Here is a 22,382-nt window from a genome sequence, read left to right as displayed (position 1 = left end):
CAGGTTATCCCTTACCTACTGCTAGGCTGTCCTGGAAGAGGTTCCCATTAATTTTTTTTCCCTCCCTCTGATGACACATTTTCTAAACCACAAAGCTGCTTTGATCTGGACAACATCAAGAGTCATGCTGTGCTGTGGATTTTCGCTTTAAAACTCTTGGCAATTATGTACACTAGCAGCTATGCCTCCCCTGGGGGCCACTGCTCAGAGGTCCTCCAAATGGGCCGAGTGCTTTCGTACAGCTCTGGACCTTTTTTCTTCCCGTAACCTTCATCCATAGAGGGTTTGCTTGTCCTTGAATCTTGGCTGCCTTGGGCGGCTGCAGCTGGTAGCATACTTGAGTCTAAACCTTCCATTTATACAGGAACTTGACCTGACGTGAGCCTCGCACTGCTGACTCCTTCCTCACATTCCTCCTCTGCACCCAGGCCAGCACACAGAGCTTTTTGCAACGTGGCACTCCTGTTTTGTGACCCACATGGATCAGACACAATTGGACAAACCAATCCATGATTCATTGAAAAGTTGCCTCTGACTTAGGGTTCAGGGCAGGAGAAAGGCTAGTTTCATCTTGTGTGCAATGATCCAGCATGGTGCTACTGCGTGTGTCAGAGAAGTAATGCTTGGACGTCTGCTTATTTAAATGGAGAATTTGGCTTCAGCCGACCTGGGTTTAGTCACATTGCTGACTGAAGGGCTGCTGCTTTGGGTTTTGATTCCAGTTTCTGGAGCAGATGGTGTATGGGAGCTTGTGTGCTAGCTTCCTGCCTGTTTCTGCCTGCAGCTGGATGTGATCCTGGAATATCCTTTTGGTGATAACTGTGAGGCACCAGCAGAGCCAAACCATTCTGCCTGGCAGCCTGTCTGGGAAGGTTGTCCCTGCTGTCCAGCAGGGACTTGGAGCAGCTGTTTAAAGACGGCAGAAATAATCTGTTCCAGGCTGCCCGTGGCACAGTGTTGCAGGAGCCAAAATGGGTTTCAGGCACAGAAAACACAGCTTTTCATGGTTTTGTTCCTCACCTCACTGGGAAGGAGGGAAAGTTTTCAGCTGCCACCAGCTGCCAAGCGCTCTGCAGGAGTGTAATTGGTGGTGTCCATCCATTTCCCCATGGGCAGTCATCCATGCAAAAGCCACCACCAGCCACCTCCACAACCAGCCTACGTGACAGCAGTCCCGGGACTCCTGATGGCAGGAGGCTGCCTGAGCACCACAGGGTGTGGTGTGTCTCACCACCTCTTTTAGGGGCACGCCAGGGCCCTTGGTGCCTATTAGAGCTCTCCAAGCCAGGGAGCAGCTCCCTGCCTGGGCTGGTGGCCAAGAAACCTGCCTGACCCCTTACCTTTGTCATAGGCCATCAAGTGTCAGTCAAAGGACACAACTAACAAGGACTTCAGCTCACTCTCTGAGAGCATGCAGCTGCTTCACGCGTTGCTAATCCTGCAGGACTTTCCACCTGTGCCTCTCCTCTCTTCACCTGCTCTTTACTCCAGCATTGCGTAGAGGCAAAGTGAACAAGTTCTCTTTCTTTCTCCCAGCCACTGAGTGCCTGCTCACACTCCAAAACATGAGTCCTCTTCCCTTTTTTCTGATTTCTAAAGGGTTACAGTTTCTCCAAGCTCAGTTGCTTTCCCACCTCCTTCCCTGCCTTTCTGGGCCATGCTCAGCAACAAGTGTGAGCTATGCAAAATGCTTGTCTCCCATCAGGTGTAACAGATATTACCGTCATTTCTGCCCAACTCCACTGCCAGTAATAAGGATGTAAATAATGCATGAGCTGATCCTAGATGAGGATCAAATATGCACAGCTGTGAGTTATTATGTGGTACTGTGCTTTAAGGTTGGTGAAAAGAGCCACTTTACAGCTACTTAGGATTTTTGTATTCTCTTCCCAGGAACTTTCATCTGAATGTGCACACAAGAGAACATCTTAATTAGTCATAGCCCTTCATTTCAGTTTCTGCTTGGCTCGACTTTGTTGGTTACACAGCTGAGGTCTCCCTGGACCGGGGTCATAGCAAAGCCAGTGGGAGGTGGGTGATAATGGCTGCGGAGATTTTTCACTGCAGGAAGGCAAGCAGAAAGGTTTCAGATAAAAGGGGAGGATTGTTCCCATCTCTTTGTCTCTCCCTTCACTCAGAAGTGCCCTGAATAATACAGCCTAAACCATCCCCATCTTGAGGCATATGGATACCTCCCTCCTTTGACTGTAGAATGGAGAAAGTTCACCTGAGCCAGGACGTTAGGAATGCACCTCTCCAGAACGTTTTGACTGTGCCTTATTTTCAAGTTTTCGTATTATGTGACGTGACGGGCAAATCAGGCACAACACAAAGGAAATTGTCTCTGAAGCTATCAAAATTGTAACTTTTGGACACTTGTGTTCAGCTATTACAAGGATGCTTTTCTAAATCTTGTCCTGTCTTTGTTGATGTCACTGCTTGCTCGCTGAGACACATCAAAAGGCTTGGGATGCTCCTTTTTCTGCTGTGCAAAAGGCACCTGTGCTTCTCGCTGCTGCATGCTGATCTGTTTCCAGCACACTTGACATACGCAAATCAAACGCTTTTTCTGATGCTTCATGATGCTTGTGCATCATTAACCACCTTATGCATGTGCGTGTTCTTTTCACAGCCCAGGCGCCCAGGCAAGGCGGCATGGCCAAAAAACCAATAAGCTCAGGTCAGGAAGACTTTGCTTTCCAAATCCTCTCACCAGGGATGACTCAACCCCAAGGCAGGCATGTGCTTAAATAGAGGGGCACTGTCATGAAATTTCCATCCTTCCCAGGTTGGAAACTGCAGGCAGCCAGAATGAATGTCAGACAATCAAAGACAGTGAAGGTGCCAAGTTCCCAGGCTGTTTTAAGATTATAAAGAATGTTTTAAGGTTATAAATAAGGTATTTTGGGAACAGAGGAGGCTGAAAGGCCTGTCCCTCTGGCTGGTCCCTGTTCTCCCCAGAGTTGGGATGGCATATGGGGGACAAAGCAGGGGTCCTTGCCTCAGGACACTGTTTCTTGTGTGGGAGCAGAGAGCAAGGTTAGGGCTGCCCGTGGGGCAGGGAACCAGGCCTTGAACTGTGGGGTGAAGCTTGGGCACAGCACTTGTCTCATTCATGGCCCGTCACACTGTGCTGGGGTCTTGGTGAAGGCATCGTGCACAATGATGTGGGGAAAGTCTATTGCAATGCACAAAATTAAGCTGAGGTGGTTCAGCATTTACTTTAACTTTTTGAGTTACATCACTTTGCAGTTTCTAACAATTTTTCATCTCATCTTCTTGTACATAGCATATGATTTCTGTCCTCCACTAAGTCGGTGCTTTGTTCCTAGTGGTAGCTCCAGGATGTTGTTCTCTCAAGAACCATAACTAAATGCAGTATCTTCTTTTAAGTTAACCTTCCTTTAGGTGGACCGAGTCATCGGTACTCACATTATGCTGTTCTTCGCTGGAGTATCGAGTGCAGGCTAACACAGGCACCGACTCAGGACCCAGGAAGGACAGTCTCTGTGATGGAGGGCAGAGGGGAAGCAGCCCAGCAGCGCTTCTCTCCCCAAACACGGACACCGCCTTTTGCCAGTGTGAGGGCAGGGGTGAGCAGAAGGGACCTGTGTGTCTCTCATGATAACTCTGCAAAGGAATGTGCATTTTCTTTAGCTTTGCAAGTGGGAGAGGCTTCTGGCCTGGCCATCCACATCCAGGCTGCCTCTCATCACCTTGGAGGGCACTGCCTGGATTAAAAAAATCAAAATCAAGACCAATAAAAGCAGTTGGAAAGACTATGACTTGTCAATGCCCAAAGCCCAGGCAGGAGCAGAGCACGCCAGCAAGCAGAGCTCTGACAGTCACTCGCTCAGGGAGGTAAAATGAGAAGCCCTGCAGCTTGGGGAGCCTGGAGATCACCCTGTGGCTCAGAGCCGGGCACACAAGAGCAGGACAGAGATTTCAGAAAGACAGGAGAACTACAGGGAGTGCCACTGGCTGTTCGTTTGGCTGATTTTTCTCTGTGTCCCTTAGGGGACACCCTGTTACACCATCTCAGCAGCAAGAGGCATCACCTGGATCCTATTTATCTGTGGTCATTAAAAATCCCTTTTTAACTTCACTGAGAAAAACAATGGTCTATCCAGCACCCTGCAGTGATGTTTCATTTAGTGGCATACTTCTGGCTGAAGGATTTTCAAAGGTGTTTAAAGTCTTTATACATCCAGCACTCCCACAGCTTTCCTAGGTGATGCACACCAGATTATTGCATCATGAATATTTGGAAATTCCAGCTGGGATCCTTTCTAGGTTTCTTCTGCTCCGCGGAGCTGCAGTAAGCATTCCCAGCCACACCCGTGGATGCGGTCACATCCCTCTCCTGTTCACTGACATATGGAATGAATAGCTAACAGCTTTATTGACATTTCTATACAGGGTGCAACTGTCATAACAAAAAGATACCCAGGCATCCAATTTAGCTGCAAATTTACCTCTGTCATACCGACTCTAGACCTGCAATTCTGAAACTTACTGCCATAACAAATACCAGACTTTTCCAGTGTGGATACTAAGAACTTCAAGTATTCCCACACACTTCCCTGTCATCATTTTTTGATCTTTCTTTTCTATTATAGCGCGTTTTGAGTCTGAAGCGATACAGCCAGTAAGTAGTAAAGCACTTGGATGGCTTCTACATCAATGCTCAAGAAAACAGTGTCAAAATTGGGGAATAAGGGAGGGGAGCTGAAAGAGAGGAGGCTTTTAATTTCATTTAATGATGTCTACTAATACTTGCAATGTCAGAAAATGAAGCAAGATCATCTACATATGGAGGAGAAAAGGAAATAGTTGTAGTTCCATTTTCAAATCCTAAAGCTTATGAAGTGACAAATGGTGTTTATCCTATCTGGAAAAAATGTTATTCTTAATTGTAATACTGTCACTGCTGCCAGCTCTCACAGCTTCAGTGTGTGGCTCATGACAAATGGTGTCTTTTCAAGCCCTGTTTTGATTACATGGGAATCTCAACAATGCTTTTTTTTAAGCTTGAAAGTATATCCCAGAGCAGAACCTGAAGGCTGAAAAAGTGGAAGACAGAGAATTCACTATATATTTACTTTTAAAAATCTCATCATTTTTAAGGAAGTGTGATCATTTCTTCTCATTTTTTAGTTTTCCAAGTTAGTAATACCACACTCCAGAACAGGAAGGCACAATATACACACATACACATACATACATACATGTTGCTTCATTTGTTGCTGCAGTGTCTCTGCAGTGAATATCCTTTGGCTTTGCATTTATCACATTTATACATGCAAGCCTTGTGTTTTTACATACCTATTGGACCCTTACATCTATAGAAGGTGCAGGAATATGTAATTATAATGCTGTTTGTTCACCTGATTACATTTCCTTGACTAGTCTGGGAAGATGCATGCCATAACACCCCAAAGAGTATTCATACCATAAGATCACAAGGAGAAACTTTCTGGGAGACATCTAATAATGTGGTTAAAAAAGCCAAAAAGAACCTGAAAAAAACAGCTCTCGTATCTCATCAGACACTAGATTTTCACATCAAGATACAGAGAAACTAGAAATGAAGAAAGCTTCCAGGAGATATTTTTCTGCTGTTGAAGATTGGTGGGAATATGCAGGTAAATCCAATGCTTTGATGGAGGCAGTTGGTGCATATATTTTACCATATATATTTTTACTGGACATCAGAGAGCATTAAAAAGGGGAACTGCCCATTTCATAGTTTCCTGGAAGTGCTGGGCACTCATTCACTTGCAGAGCAGCAATGCTGCTTAGGTATTGAGCCACCACTGACTGTCACCGTGCATCATTTTTGAGAAACAAGGGGATGATGCATGAGCAGGAGAGGACCTTTCTGTCCCCCAGACAGCTACAGCCAGCTTTGCCCTTCACAGTCGGCTTGAGGGAATGCTGTTGTAGAATGCAGGAATGCCTGACTGTGGGGTTTTGACATGAAATAGACCTCATTCCAGTCTGAATAAACATTTTAATGCTTAGCCACAGAAAGAAGTTGTCAAGACGATGGTTTCACACACTGGAATTAGAATATTTCTTGTAAAAATTAGCCTAACTTTGTTCCTTTGAACGTGGAGGAGCCTCGCCACAGGGGAACACGGAGTTTATGGTCGTGCTGGCACTCTTCCTGGCACAAACAGAAAGAGCAACAAACCCGGGAAGATAAAGCCAGGCAGAGAGGGGGTGACCTATGGGAGCAGCCGGAGGAGTGGGACAGAGGACAGACTCTGTTTCTGTCACCTGAGCCCCTGCTAGCTGCTCCTTCAGAGAAGGGACAGGTATCTGCAGGTGCTGAGGTTTGCCCATGGACACCTTTGTGAGAGTATAACCTGTGGGATGCTTTTAACAGGTTGGCTGGTTTTTTTCCCCTTTGTTTTCTCCCTGCCAGGCTGGGAGCCCGTTCTGCCAGTGTGCTGAGTGCCCTCAGCCCTTCCTGCCACTGGCTGTAGCTGAGGGTGTCCTGTCATTGATGGGGGGTTACCGTGGTGCATCCTTGGACCAAGATAAACAGCTCCACTACTATGGCTCCAAGCTGAGGCTTTTGATGCTTCCCTGTCTTGGGAGGTCACTGCTGAGATGGTGCTCATTTCCATCTGTAAAGAGCTTTGAGATCTTTGCGTGGTCCATGCTGTGGAAGCATGACATCTTGTAGATAACAGTGCCCTGAATGGAAAATTCAGCAGAAGCCTGGCCAGAGGAAGCTTTTGGAGTCACTGGGAAGGAGTCCCTCAAACATGCTGCCCGGTGCTCCGTGGCAGGGAGCGTGTGAATGAGCACTCGGCTGCTCAGCTCCCATGCACTGGCAGCTTGCTAGGGCAGGTATTCATCTGGGCTATCCCTCAGCTTCCAGGGTCAAAAGGAGCCAAATTATCAAGCTAACAGATGATTTAAACTGCCTGGTCTCACCCAGGACATTCTGACAGAAGGACGTTTGGGAGTAGTCTCACCAGCAGCTCAGTACATTGAAGGGACAGCAGTCTCCACCAGAGATGAGCGGCAGGAACTATTATTTGGTTTGAGGATGGCAGGGTACACCACACACTTCTAGAAACAACCATGGGCTATGCAGAGGATGGGGCAGCTGGTTTCCTTCCGGGATTTCAAGCATAGGCTTTGCTGTGGCTGTATTTACCAGGCTGCTGTTTACTCTGAACTGGACGACACCAGTTTTACAAAGAACTTAGAGCTACTGTCAAGATGCGAGGATGCTGGGACACTGCTGATGTGTGGGATTAAGACCAACACCCTTCGTGGCATTGCCAGTCCCTCAATCCACACAAAAAATACCAAAACCATCCATGCATCTCCCTGTCAAGTCAACTAGCTCTTAGTCCTTTCCCTGCCCCCGCTGGCAAGCGTGGGAGGTGTAGAAGGGTGAACAGCATGACTGGTCAGATGGGGCATGAAAGGAAGGCTCTGCAAAGCGGCAACATGAGGGCAAGGCATAGCCCTACTGCCGGAGGCACTGTGCTTCCAGCCTCTGCCCAAGAATAGTAGCTCCTTCTCTGCACACATTCAGGATATTGCAGTAGAAGAAGCTGAGGCCATGATCCCATAATGTCTCTGGGTACAGTTTTGTCCCTGCTCAGCCCTGGGCCTTTGTTCTGAATTAATGCCTTCCCACGTATATGGATCTGCAGCAAGTAAAAAACAGGCAAGTCTATGGACAGAATAGGTGTAAGAGCTTGGGCTGTACCTCATGTTCCCAGCAGAGCCCATCTGGAGCGTATCTAGAGCAATTCATAGAAATCAGTAGATTCCCTTCAGATTTACACCAGAAACATAGGAAAGCAGAAGCTCCTGAGAAGTTCATGTTCCCAGAAGAGCTATGTACTTTAGTATAATGCACACCCACCCTTTTCTCTGGCCTCTTTCTTTAGGATGACTCACACAGATTTCTGCTTGCAGTTGCCTTCGATCACTCCAGTGAGTCTGCTGTGATTCAGCCGTTCTCATTTTGAACTCCCTCAGAGCATTCAGTCAATCCCAGCTTACCAAGGTTGGAAACTAATGAAAACAACATCATACAGTTTCCAGAGATGCTTGATACGCTTGATGCTCAGCCACCTTTCTCTGCTGAATCCTCATGCACCTTCTCTGCAGGAACATGATTAACTCTAACACTCACTGGGACAGCAGGCATGGGAATGTTTGCCACCATGTCCAGTGAATAGTTCACATTCAAACCAAGTGTTTTTTACCACGTTATGAAGAAAATATGACATGCTACACACACAGAGTTGGGAATATTATTTTACTGGGCCATATGGCATAGGGCTATCACTGTTGGCCCTGAGAGTCATGGCTTTCCACTAAAAAGACAATGTCCTGTCTGAAACAGGAAGATGCAAAGTTAGGAAAGGTAAAAGGTTCAGCACCTCCAAAGCTATGTGGAGCAGATGTGGCAGAAACTCCTCTGCTTAGACCTGGAAAGTTGAGAGAGGGTCACATCTAGGAGCTCAAGTACAAGCTTGAGTGGAGAAATAGATATGAAGGGGATCCTGAGAAGAACAGCTGATAGGGAAAACCAGGGAAATGTGTCTACAAATCAGCCTGGCTTTTTGCAGTAAACAGCATAAATAGATACTTGAACAGGGCAACAAGCTGCTTTAAACAGGAAGAGATGAAGGAAAAGGAAAAAAACAGGTTTTGTTGTTAGAAAGTTCCACTGCATTTAGCAAAGAGCTGAAGAAAGTATAGGATGAGGAAAGACTTGTTTGGGGGAAGGTTGCCAACTGAGCTGAGATGTTATTGTAAAAAACCTATTTTGGGGCTTGCGCAAGTATTGGGAGGCAGTTTTTTAAAATTCCAGAGAAAAGGGAAACCAAAGCAGCAAGATCCAGTGAAATCTATTTTCTGTCTGCTTTTGTGAGCAATAACAACTCAAGTTACAAATGAAGATTATTTGTGTTCAAGATTCAGCATGCTACCTTTTAATTTCCAGAGAGAGAATTTCCAGTGCACATCTGTGAACCATCTAAGAAGTCCTACAGCAAAAAGAGGAAAGATGAATGATGGCATTAACCAGTAAAACAAAACAAGGCAAAAAAATCCAAAGACAACCAAAAAAATCATTTTTGGAAGGAAACTCAAAACAAAGGGTTCCCCCCCCCCTCCTTTTTTTTTAATATACTATAAAGAGCATAAGGGCACACATATAATGTCTTTTCCTTTGGGATAAAACTGCAAACCACATAATGGCAAAAGACACTCAAAACAAGTTGGCCAGAAGACTGGAGCAAATGCCTGGCTCTAATGGAAATGCCTCAGCCCTGTTGCTGATCCCAGGACCTCTGCTTCTTCTCAAGTAAAAGCGCCAGCACTACTGCACACCCAAGGACAGGATCAGTCCTTGGCCGAAGAGTGACAGAGCAAAAACTTGACTTCCTGCAGAACATAGGACATTGCTTAGCCATCTGCAGAGCCTACTGGGCACAGGGTGTGATGAGATCAGAGGAACAATCCTGGTCCCTGTGACAAGTTCCCTTGGGGGACTACCAACACCATCAACAAAACCTTTGGCTTCCTGGAAACAATTGCTTTTCTTTTTAGGAATTTAATCCCTCACTGCCAGGTGACCAAATTTCACATCCACCTCTATTCTTTGAAAGGTAAGTTCACAAAAAAGTCTTAATCATGTCCCAACCATCTCCTTTCTAATGTGAACAATCCTGGGCCTTCTTAGCTTCAGTTGTGGACCCCCAGCTCTCCTGCTGGAAGAATGGACAGTCAACCCCTGCCCATTCTTTTCATACCACTCATGATTCCACAGGCCTTCATCACATCCTCCTCAGACATCCCTCTCCAAGGTGAATTTCAGAGTCCCAGCTTTCTTGGCCATTCCCCGTATGGAAGGCGGTCTGTGTCTTTGACCAGTCTTGTTTTGCTTCTCCAAATCTCACTCATTTTCACTATATGCTTTCTGAGCTGGGACACAGAGTAGGGGAACCACACAGGGAGTTTGAGGTGAACCGTGGATTAACACAGTGGCACGGCAAGATTCTTTGGTTTGATCTTCACTTGTTTCCCAATAATATTTACTCTCCGATTTACCTTTCTGACTGCTGCTGAGCACTGTGGTTACATTTTCATGGAACCCTTCACCATAACTACAAAATACTGCTCATTACCAAGAGCCCAGTATTTCACATGGGAAGTTAGGATTCTTTTTACGCTACCTGAATGACTCTACCTACACCGAATTCATGTGCCATTACATTGTATTACCCAGTTACTCAGTCTTACAGGGTCCTTCTGCAGCTTTTCACAGTTGACCTTATCTTTACTACCCATGTTGTTGGCAAACACTATCACCTTGTTGCTCACTGCCTTTCCTAGGCTGCTCATGGAAATGCTAACACTTCAGCATCCAGAACCGAACCCTGCAGAACTAAAATTCTTCCACCAAAAAGACTGATCGTAAGTTCACAAAAACTGCTGTCCTGGATCACATTGATCCAGCTCGCCCAGCACTCTGCTTTCAAGGGTGGCAATCAGAGATCCTTCTTTGGGAGAGCACATGAGCCTGGCTGCTTTCTGCAGCCCATTCCCCAAACACACCCCAGCAGCCACTACTGTTACATCGGGGACCTCCCTGGCTAGTCCTTTTAGAAAACAGCCCCTCAACGGACCTCTTGTCCATGAGTTTTTCTAATCCCTTCCTGAACCTGCCTGCACTCTCCTCCTCCACAGCTCCTCCTGTCACCCCCACTGAAGTCCTTCCCTACACCCATCTGAAACCGCCCTCCCACCAGCCCCAGCAAGGAACCCCCACTCCAGTGCCACAAGACTGGACAAATAACTCCCACCTTATCCACTGCCTTCATTTTGTCAGTCTTGATCACGCCCCAGACATCTCCTCTCTAATGTGAACAATCCTGACTTCCCAGTCTTTACTCTTAAGGAAGCTGATTCCCATGGCCCTTTCGGTTGCCCTTCTCTAACCCGCTGTGTCCTTCTTCAGATGCAGAGACCAGAACCACACACACTACCCCAGATGTGGGTGCACCAAGATGCTGGAGCAGCAAAATGGTGCCCTCTGTCGTCTTCTCGGCAGCCTCCCTGAGGACGCTCCCCATTCTCCTGGCTTTCTGGCTGCCACGGCACGCTGAGCTGAGGTTTTTCAGGGAACAGTCAATGGTGACACCAAGAGCTTTTTCTTGAGTGGTGGCTGCCAGTTGTGAGTTCCGCACCGTGCAAGCATGGTTTAGATTATTCTACCCAAGACATCATCTTACCTTTGTGTATGCTGAAGCTCACGTGCCACCTTTCTACCCCCTCCCTTGGTTTTGTTAAGTCCTTCTGGAGTTCTTCACCAACAGTTCAGCATTTCACCATACAAATGAGCTTGCTATTGACTGCAAACCTGGGCATCCCTTGACTCACACACTTACTCCAGGCTGCTGGTAAAGATGTTGAATAATACCAGACCCACAACTGATTGCTAGGGGTTCTGTTGCTGCTGCTTCTCCATCATGAGAAGTCACTCTTGAGCCCTAACCTTTCCTTTCCACTTTCAAATCACAAAAGGACCTTTTCTCCAGTCCATGGTGACCTTTGTTGAGAAACTATCAAAAGCTATCTGAAAATGCAAATACATTATGTCCACTTTATCTACGTACTTGTTACCACCCCCATGGACTTCCAGCAGACTTGTGAGGGAGGATTGTCCCTTACAGAAACTGTGTTGACTGCTTCCCTTGACATCACATTGCCCCATGTGTACAGTGGTCTTATGGCTCTGCTGTCGTAGGAGTGATGGAAGTCAGACTCACCAGCCTGTTGTTCCCCAAGACCTCTTGAGCTGGCAACTCTGGCAACTCTGCCCTCCTCCAACACTGAGGCCATTTCTAATGACAGTTCACACACTTGGCCAGCAGTTCTGCAGCTTCACATGTGAACCATCACGTAAATGGTGGCTGGTCCTGCTGGTTTACTGACCTCCAGCTTATCTGTTTGGTCTGATATGTCCTGTGAACTCAGTTCAGATTGGTCTAGCTCTTCTGATGAATTGCTATCAAGAATATGTTGGGTTTGGGGCTCTCCCTTATGTCTTCAGCGGGAAAGACTGGTACATAAAACTCACTGAGTATTTCTGCTGTTTCCTTGTCTTCCCCAAGTGCCTTTTTACATATTTATCATCAAACTAATTGGCTTCCTGCCTTTGCTATATAAAGAACTATTTACTATCAGTCTTTGCAAGGCTCAACTCACATTCTTTTTTAGCCCTTTCAATTTGTGGTATATGGTTGACTTGCCATATTTTATGGGCTTTCCTGTTCTCCTAATATGGGTAAGCTTCCCATTTTCTAAACATTAACTTATTGCCTGTCATAGCATCCTTAATGTTCCTACTGAGCTGTGAAATGGCCTTTTTGGACCACACTGTTTTCTTTTCAAATTGCGGCACAACTTTTATGTGGGATTTTAATACAGTTTTTTTTAACAGCACCTATTTTGCCTGTTCCCTTCTTGCTTTTTGGACTGCTCTTTTTAAGGTTTTCTTTCTTTCTTTTTTTTTCTTTTTAAATTTCATTTTTATATACCTCCCTTGAAACTGTGAATATCCATGTGCTGAATATGCTTGGGTTGCTCTCTCCCATTGCAACACTGACCTAACTGTACTGTGATTATTACCACAGAACTGCTCTCCCATTAACATCTGAAGTAGGTTCTGTATGCCACCCCACCCCAAGTCCAGAAGAGCATCTTTTTGTGGGTTCTATGGCTAGTTTTTTTAGGAAACAATCATTTATTGTGTCTCTGCATCTCACATTGATAAGGCATTGATCCAAATGTGGGTAACTGAAATTCCGTCCTCCTACAGCCTTTCCTAAACATATAGTTGCTTTAATCTCACTTAGCTGTTCACAGAATCACAGAATAGTTGAGGTTGGAAGGCATATCTGGAGACCCACTCATCAACCCACCCCTGCTCAAAGGAGGGTCAGCCACAGCAGGTTGCTCAGGGCTGTGTTCAGTTGGGTTTTGAGTATCTCCAAGGATGGAGGCTTCACAACCTGTCTGGCAAACTGTTCCAGTGTTAGACCACCTTCACAGTAAGACATTTTTTTCTTACATTTAAATGGAATTTCCTGTGTTTCAGTCTGTGTCCATTGTCTCTTGTCCTTTCACTAAGTATCACTGAGAAGAATCTGGCTCTGTCTTCTTTTCCTTGGCTTGCTCAGAAAGCAATCAGGTAAGAGAAAGGGTTAGCAACTTGCTAATTGAATTATAGAATCATAGAATGGTTTGGGTTGCAAGTGACCTTTAAAGGTCATCTAGTCCAAATGCCCCTGCAATGAGCAGGGACATCTTCAACTTGATCAGGTTGCTCAGAGCCCCGTCCAGCCTGACCTTGAATGTTTCCAGGGATGGGGCATCTACCACCTCTCTGGGCAACCTGTTCCAGTGTTTCACCACCCTCATTATAAAAAATTTCTTCCTTATATCTAGTATGAATCTACCCTCTTTTAGTTTAAAACCATTACCACTCATCCTATCACAACAGGCCTTACTAAAAAGTCTGTCCCCATCTTTCTTACAATCCCCCCTTTAAGTAATTGCAGTGATGGAGTTCTCAGAGACCTCAGCACAGCCTGATCAGGTTTTTAATTCATGACAGTCCTTTTCCTTGTAAGGATCCCCTCTGTTTAGTACTCACGAGACTGCATTTGGAGTACTGTGTCCAGTTCGGGGCTCCTAGTAAAAGAAAGACATTGACAAATTGGAGAGAGTCCAGTAGAGGGTCACCAAGATGGTCACAGTGCTGCAGCACACACTGCAGGAGAAAACTGGATTTGTTTAACCCTGGAGAAGTCTGAGGGAGGGTCTTCATGCTGCCTACATCTACCTAATAGGGAGTTACAGCAAAGACTGAGTTACATGCTTCTTGGATGTGCATAGCAAAAGGAGAGATGTGATTACAAGTTGCAAGAGAAATTCCAGCTGGGCACATGGAAAAAATTTTCAGCGGAGTACTTAACCAGTGGAACAGGTTGCCCAGAAAGGTGGTGGGATTTCTATACTTGGAGATACTCAACACCTGACTGAACTAGGCCCTGAGAAACATGAAGTAACTTTGAAATTAGTTATGCTTTGAGCAGTAATTCTTCCTCCACCCTTAGCTTTTGGCATACCTTTCCCTGAAAGCTCACCTCTAACTTATGGCAAGGTAATTGCCTTCTCTGGGCATAAGCATTTGTGAATGCCAGGCTTCATTACTAGTCAGTGCAGAGAGCACATTTAATGATGCAGCTCTCTGGTAATAGAACAAGTTTGGCATCTCATAGTGCCTCACAGTGCCTGGAAACATAAAGCTGAGTGCCCTCCAGGGCAGTGAGAGCAAGTCCAAGATGAATAACTCTCTTCCACTGCAAGGCAAGATGGAAAAGACTCCAGAACAAACATGAAGACATTGCTCCTTTGCAGGCAAACTAATCCCTGCTTTTCCATCCTTTCATGTAATCCGCCCACCACAGAAAGTTGCTAACTAGGACTTGGAAAGTAAAATGTGCATTAAATGAATGGGTTTGGCAGAGGGAACATCTGTTTGTGAGTAACTTCTTGTTCTCTACATATGATAATGGTTATGGATTAGTGTGCAGAATACTGAACTTGTTTACAGCTCCTAGGAACTGTATGTTTTGAATCATTAATAAGGAGTGTTTTTAAATGCAGAATTTCTCATCAATATGAGTGTTGCTGTTTTTCCCCTCCCTAAATAGGTGCAATTCAGTTTGCAAATTAAACATCGGTGAGATTCACTTAATGTCACTCTTTCAGCAGCCAGAGATCAACATTTTTATTATCACAGTCTGTTCTGCTTGGTATGTTGATATTCATGACGGTTACTTGGTGAAAATAGAACCATTTTCACATGATGTCTAAAAGATATTCCAGGTTTAATCTGACATGACACCAAAGGAAGTAGGAAATATTTACTGGGAGAGGGTGGGTCTGCTTGTTTAAAACAAACCTGGGAAACAAAGAACCTAAAATGAAATTATCCCTAGCTCAGAATATATATATTTACACTTCTTTCTCCTTACAGCAGGGTAGTCCCTTCTAAGGGAGATGGACTAACCAGAAGATTAATGAAGATGACTCTGCATCAATGCTTTGCCTTAAAGAGTTTTCCATGATCTAATTCTCACCTTACTCAGCTCAGATGCTTCATTCTTTCCTTGCTTTTCACTATGCTTTTTAGGTAGCTCATTCTATTGTGGGGATATTCCCTTTAAAAGCAGTAAAAATAACTTTTTAGTAGAAGTACATCCCAGCTAATCATTACACTAACATAAGCTCTGGCTAGCATTAAATGCAGATTTGTAGAGCTGCGGATTTGCTGAGCTCCCTACACACAGCACATGGCATTTGCTTATTTCTCCCTGTCATTTTCATACAATATTGCCCCTGCCTTGATGCTTATTTTCTCTAGATTGCAATGTGAGCCCCCCGAATGCTGCCACTCCTGTGTGTGACTGGGAGGTCTGCATTCCAGCTCCCCATCTGAAGCCCGTCAGAGCTGGGAGTGAGAATAGTCTGTGACATATTCCAGTAGGAATGCCTTTTTAAAAGACTTTTTTTGGCAAGGCTCCAAACACAGCAAGTGCGGGACGGGGATCTGATTTCACCTCTAATGCAAGAAATATTCGTGTGAAAACTTCTCCTCCACTGAAGAGATTGCAACGACAGTTAAAAGTTGTAATTAGTTTTCTGGCGTTATCTGATTTTGATAAGCATACGCATGCACTGCACCCACACATAACCACACTCACACCCTCTCATAGCTAAACTAACCTGAAGGGAATCAGTAGTGTGTTTTTTCATGTGTCAGAAAAGATACTCAAAATGACTTGGGGGTGGCTGGGTGAGTTTATCAGACAAGACAAGACGGCAAGAAAAAAAAAATTAAAATCACAAGAAAATTCATGTGACTGTATTTTGGATTTCTTATTACTACTTTTCCCAGTGCAGAATTTGAGGGAGGAAGACTCTAGCTGTGATGTGCTGTGGTCTGTGAGGAAGGGAGGCCAGGACCACTGCCAGGCAGGATGACCTCTCCAAAACAACCTTTAAGCCCGCTTCCCGTGAGAGAACATTTTTCACAAAACAACTAGCCCATCTCTACTCACCAGTTCTCGAGAAAGACCTACCAAAAATAGGCCCAGGAAATAATATTCACCTCCACTAGCTACTAAAAAGCAGCAGATCAGCAGAGACATTTGCTTCACGTCATCCTGCAATGTTTCACACATCCTTTGCCCGCTAATCCCTCTCAGTCCTCAGGTGCTCCCTACCTGTCGCTGTACCCCCCAAGCATATCACCTCCCCCTTGCCAACACCCTCTGTGGTCCATGGGTGTCATTACCTTAGTCTATTAAAATTATTTTATTACAAGTAAACAGATCTCAAAGCGATCATTCCCAACCAGTACCATGAAAATGGCAGCTTCTGTCTCAGACCTATTAAAAAAGCTTGGTTGCCCAAAGATTTATGTATAGTTTTTGAGTGCATAGGTTGGCCTCATGAAAAATTAGACCTACAATCCTTTCCTTGTCTGTGCCCTCAGACCTTCAGCGCTATTACAATGATAAGTAACGTTAGGGGCTGGACATGGCCACTTCCCATCGTTACAGAAAGTCCTAGGCTCCCTTCTGGAACCAAATCACTCAAACAACTAAGATTTTGCCTCATAACAAAGGCATAGTGGCTCCTTTGCTATCTCTGGTGGTTTGTGTGAATGTAAAAGACATGCAGACACAGCAGAGAAAAAAAGATAACAACTAAGTGCAGACAAACATAAAAGTCTTCATAGCAGGAAAAATCCCCTGACCCTAGTACAGACTTTTGGCTGAAAGATTGTCTTTGTTCCCAGCTCCAAGAGGCTGTCACTCCTATTTGATTTCTTCTGCTCTAAAAGAAACAGACTTCTGCACATGCTTTGTAAATGAAAGGGATTGCATTAAAAAAACTATTTATTGTTATTTTTTCTTCTTAACAGAAACTGCCTGCAGGGTCCCTCCTTTCAGCCACCAGCTTGTCAGAAAGCAGCAATAGTACAATGAAGGAGTTTGATGTGTTACCTTCATCCCTATTGGCCATTATGGATCCAAACGAAGGAGAACTAAGTCATGCTGGATGGATGCTGGAGCACCTGAGCAGAGGCTGTCTATATTGGAATTGATCAGATATTTGAGCTCTGATAACTTTGTAGATAAATGTTCCAAGACACTGTTAAAGGGTCCCCATATAGGATACAGCCTGCAGTGGTGATAAGCCTGAGAGGTCCTCTTAAAAAGATTAAATCTACCTCTTCCTCTAGGGAAATTTCTACAGTAAAAAAATTAGAAACTTAAAGATAAAAACTTTCCAACCCATCTTCCAAAAACAAGACCACATATCAAAATGTTATAATCCAGTCATGCATATTTTAAAAAGCTCAAGAAGATTTCCATCCCAAAGCTCGAGAAAAATAATCCATCCAGCTGGGCCTCAAATTGTTATATAGCTATTATCTACTTACAGGTACAAAACATAAAAGAACATGATAGGGTTGTTTTACAAATGAGAAATTCTGAAACTTCAAAAGTTAAACACCTTTAATAAGACCATCTCCTCCAATGCTGAACACTGGATAATCTAGAAATACAATTAAGAAACTCATATATCTTAAACTCTGCCTTGCCTTTTACTGTATCACGTTGATTTTTTCTCTGGTGAAGACCCCAAAGTTACAGATGTGAAACAAGGCCAGAGCAGAGAATAACTGTGTATAGCATCAGGCCCTGATGACAACTACCACAGTGGCACAGCTGACCATTTAAACGTAAGGTGCCATGGCAGCTGGGTCCCTACCCTGTCCCCTGGCTCTGGGCTATAAGAAACTCTTGCTATTTAACTGTGGTTATGGGACTTGTTATGTCCGTTGCCACAGGCTTATCAGAAATACTGGTCTTATCACCATGAGATAAAACTATTTATTAAGGCTAATAGTTCAACAACTAACACCCCCCTGCCAAATTGTGCATAACCTCTCACACAGAATGTCTTTCTAAACCTAAAGATTTATTAAAAGGGAAAGAAGAAATGAAAATACCATGGTGATGGAAAGCAAATGAAACCCCTTTGACTTAGTCTCCCCTCTGAATGAGTCAGGCAGCACATTTTCTGCTGCCAGCCCTAGCAGGCAGATCTGGAGCAGGCTTCTGCTGTGACCGCGCGCTGTACGCTGAGAGTATAAACATGAGATAAGAACCGCTCCAAAACCGGACAGCTGCGTCACCACGTGCTGCCGGCATTTTTCTCTTTCAGTAAGCAGGGGAGAGCAGAGGGGCAAAGGATGGGTGCCCGCTGGTAAGCAGGACTGTGCGGCTGGGACAGGAGCCTGTGTTGAACTCTTGAAGACAAAAGGCTTTCCTGTACATGAAGAGCATTTTAAAAGCTCCCTCTCATGGCCTGAGAGTTCACAGGCTTGGTAAACAGGCTTTGCTAAAGCTATTTAAAAACTTTCCTTGCCCGATTTGAACACAGTGGCCCCGTTCAGGAAAGCGATGTTTTTCTCTGGAGTTACATCCTGGCTTTGGATGTGGTGAAGCTTTTTCTGAGAAAAACTTTGTTAGCAGTCTAGCAGGGACATCCTCCCCCTCCGCACCAAGAGAGGGTGCGGGGTGGGGTGCAGGGCCAGCGCAAACGGCTGGGGCAGGAAACAAAGAACCAGGGAGGGGAGTGGGATCCAGGGGTCCAAGCAAGGATCCAGGATCCATCCGTGTTTGAGCAGAACCAGAATCAAGACAGCAAATATGTTCTAACAAAAGATTTCCTGGGATTCCCAGGGTGGCTGTGGAAAGCCAAGTGCTCTGAGGTTCCTCGGGAACTCCCAAATATGCCTGTGATGTCAAAGGGCAGCTTTAAGCATCTGTCCTGGTTTCAGCTCACCCAAGTGCTAGCCAGCTACAAGTCAGGATGGTCAATTTCTGACCATCAAATCCATTCAGCATAACCTTCCCTGTATTCACCAAGCAGTTTGGGAACTGGATAAAAAGTCTTTGTAACACTCAAGACAACATAGTATAACACTGATAGCTAACACACAGCATGGCAGTGTGGCTTTTGCTGTTCCACATGCTCTCCCCAACTGCCCTGTAATTACCAGCAGCATAAAAACAACTCCCTCCTGGCTCTCACTTTGTTATCCCCATTATCCACAGTATGACTGTGCCCACACCTGGATGGCTGGGGATAAGTATTACTCTATTGCAGCAGTGCCCAGGGCCAGGAACCTCCTGTGGTAGGCACGGGTCACCCAGGTAGAGGCAATACCCACCCTGAAGAGCTCATGACTGCAATGGAAGATTAAAATGGAAAGATAAAATACCAAATTCTCAGCTGAATGTAGTCTCAATTCAACTGAAGGAGAGGCAACAAGAATCACAAGGGCCAGTTTTTCCCCCATGTTCACCTCTTCAGACTGGGCCGACAGGATGATGTCCAGAACACTATCATAAGGATGAGAGCACTTTCCAGCTGTAACTAACCATCTCTGGCAAAAAGGGTCGTGAAGCAGCAGCCAACAGAGATTTGATGTGATATTTAGGACAGATTTACATCACTTTGCACTGTTTGAATGATGGATGGAAGATAACACCACAGTCTTTGTCACTGAAAGCATTTTAATCTTGCTCACAAAGTCTGCTCCAAAACTGTAGTTACCACTGCCCCTCTTGCCACACATGAAAACACCACAGTCACAAGACGCCTGATGACCACATGAGCTGAAAGCCTGAAGTCTCTTCTTGCTTTTTTTCTGTGGGAAGTCCCTGCTCAGATCAAATACATCATCTGCACGAGACACAAAAGCAAAGCTCTATCATTTATTATTATAATCTGTCTTGGGACATATTTCACATTTCAGAGGTGTTAATCCCCAAATACTGGCCAACTTCTTTGTCTTCACAACTTTCTTCTATTTCAGAAATACAGTGGTTGCAATGTGAGTGAGTTTTTCCTTTACTTTTTCTTCTAAAGTTGCTGTGTGGTCCTGCATGGCAGGGGCCATGTAGATATGGTCAGAAATTTCTAACTAAATTATTTTCCCTGCAAAAATGCCTCACTTACCCTTTTCAGAGCTACTTTTCCTGATACAGTATATGCTGTGCCAGGGAAAGGAGAGGGAAGCTAGCACTTTCTGGCCTGAAGATCAGGGCACTCTTCTTGGATGAAAGAGCTCCGGGTTCAAGTTGAATTACTATTTGATTACCAGACAAATAGTTAATGTTTTCTTGTGTCCTTTTAGAGAAACAAAAAAAAAACCAGACAAAAGCCAGAAAGGCCTTGGTGTTGACCTACTAAAAGAATTTGAAAATTCTAAAAGCTCAACTGTTTTTGTGGGATGGCATGAAAAGCATTTCCACATCCCCCTCCACCGGTAGGTTTCGTATCAGAAGCAATAGCTTTTAGTGGGGCCCCTCAGTGGCCCTTCCCCTTAGAATTGGGGTCATTTAGGTTGGAAGAGACCTTGGGAAGTCACCTTGACCCTCCTCCCATGCAAAGTTAGTCCAGCTGAGATCAGATGGCTCAGGACCTTGTCCAGTCGAGTTTCGAATGTCTGCTGGGATGGAAATGACACAGCTTCTCTGGGCAGCCAGTTCTAGTGCTGAACTACCCTCATGGTGAAAATTATCTCCTACCACCTGAATGAATTTCCCTTGCTGCAGTTCATGCCCATTGCCTTTCATCCTATCAGCGTGCACCACACAGAAGTGTCTGACTCCCGTTACTGAGTTGTGGAGAGCAAAAACATCTCCCCTTGGCCTTCTCATCACGGGACCGGACAAATCCAGCTCTGACTGTCTCTCTTCAAACATCATGTGCTCCTGCCCCCTCACCACCCTGGTGACCCTCTGCTGGTCTTGCTCCAGTTTGTCAATGAATTTCTTGAACTGGGGAACCCCAGAGTGGACACAGTACTCCCAGCTGTGGTTTCACAAGTGTGGAATAATAGAGGAGAATGACCTCTCTTGACCTGCTGGCTATACTCTTGCTAATACGTTTGGTCTTTGCCACAGTGGTATATTGCTGCCACACGTTCAGCTTCAGGTCCACCAGGACACCCAGGTCCCTTTCTAAAAAGCTGCTTTCTAGACAGTTGGCCAGACTGAACCATTGCATAACATTATTGGATCCCACCTAAAGGACATGGCATTTGCCTTTGCTGATTGTCATGAGGCTCCTGTCAGTCCATTCCTCCCACTGTCAGGGTCCCTCTAAAGAGCAGCCCTGCCCTCCAGCATATCAACCACATCCCTGCAATTTGGTATCATCCACAGGTTCCAGTTGTTAATAAATGCATTAAACAGTGTTGGCCCCAGTATCGGCCCCAGAGGGACACCACTGGTAGTAACCTGCCGCCAGATGGATTTTTGTACTGCTGATCCCAACCTTTTGAGTCAGGCAGTCCAGACAATTTTCCATCCACTTTATTGCCACTTATCCAGTCCATATCTCACCTTCTTACAGAGGCATAGTGAAGATTTTAAGATGCTTTGAGAGCTACAGCCCCTGTGTAAAAAAAACCACAATAAATTTGGACAGAAATGTATTTGTAATGTTTTCTGAGTGCTTGACTTTGCAGATTAACTGAGCTTTTGTTTATAAAATTTATTTATATTTATACCAAGTGGGAAGTGTTGATTTGGGGCTCAAAACCTTTTAAATGTTGAGCGGTTTTTAGTGTTTGGGGTTTTTTTTCTGGTAGATGCTTTGAAATCCCATGGTTAAAAGATGCTGCAGGAATAACTGTGAGTGATTGTTCCTAATGAATCTCACTAACCGCAACTATAGTGACCAATACTCTTGTGTACTAACTTTCCACAAAACTGCTGCCTGCTGTAGTGGATTATGTAGTTATTCAGGTTTCTCTCCATTTGCTTGTGTAGTTCCATGCCTGTTGTTCCTCTCTGTGCTACCTGTAGTTCATGAAGACAGCTCACCCAGCCACAGCAGTACTGCCCTCCCCTCTTCCCATTGCACTGGCAATGGCAAAAGCAGCACGTCTGACTTCAGGACCACCCCGATCTTTCCCTCTGTTCCTTCCCTTCTCACATTGGGCCAGGTGTCCTGGTTTTGGCTGGGATAGAGTTAATTTTCTTTCTAGTAACTGGTGTAGTGTTATGTCTTGGATTCAGTATGAGAAGAATGTTGATAACACACTGATGTTTTCAGTTGTTGCTAAGTAGTGTTTAGACTAAAGTCAAGGATTTTTCAGCTTCTCATGCCCAGCCAGCAAGAAGGCTGGAGGGGGCACAAGAAGTTGGGAGGGGACACAGCCAGGGCAGCGG

The 22,382-nt window shown here is 45.0% G+C and overlaps 1 long non-coding RNA gene across 1 annotated transcript; it reads right to left on the bottom strand.

The window, feature by feature from the left end:
* Positions 1-219: 219 nt before the first annotated feature.
* On the bottom strand, positions 220-21,056 carry LOC121233250. Its single transcript, XR_005932224.1, has 4 exons — positions 17,130-21,056; positions 15,198-15,278; positions 8,973-9,029; positions 220-3,630 (listed from the first exon to the last, which is right to left on the bottom strand). It is a non-coding gene; the product is annotated as an uncharacterized LOC121233250 (long non-coding RNA).
* Positions 21,057-22,382: the final 1,326 nt, after the last annotated feature.

Source organism: Aquila chrysaetos, chromosome 4 (assembly GCF_900496995.4).
Source record: "Aquila chrysaetos chrysaetos chromosome 4, bAquChr1.4, whole genome shotgun sequence".
Lineage (NCBI taxonomy): Eukaryota > Metazoa > Chordata > Aves > Accipitriformes > Accipitridae > Aquila > Aquila chrysaetos.
The sequence above is the reverse complement of the archived record's forward strand: the minus strand, read 5'-3'. Positions and strand labels throughout refer to the sequence as shown.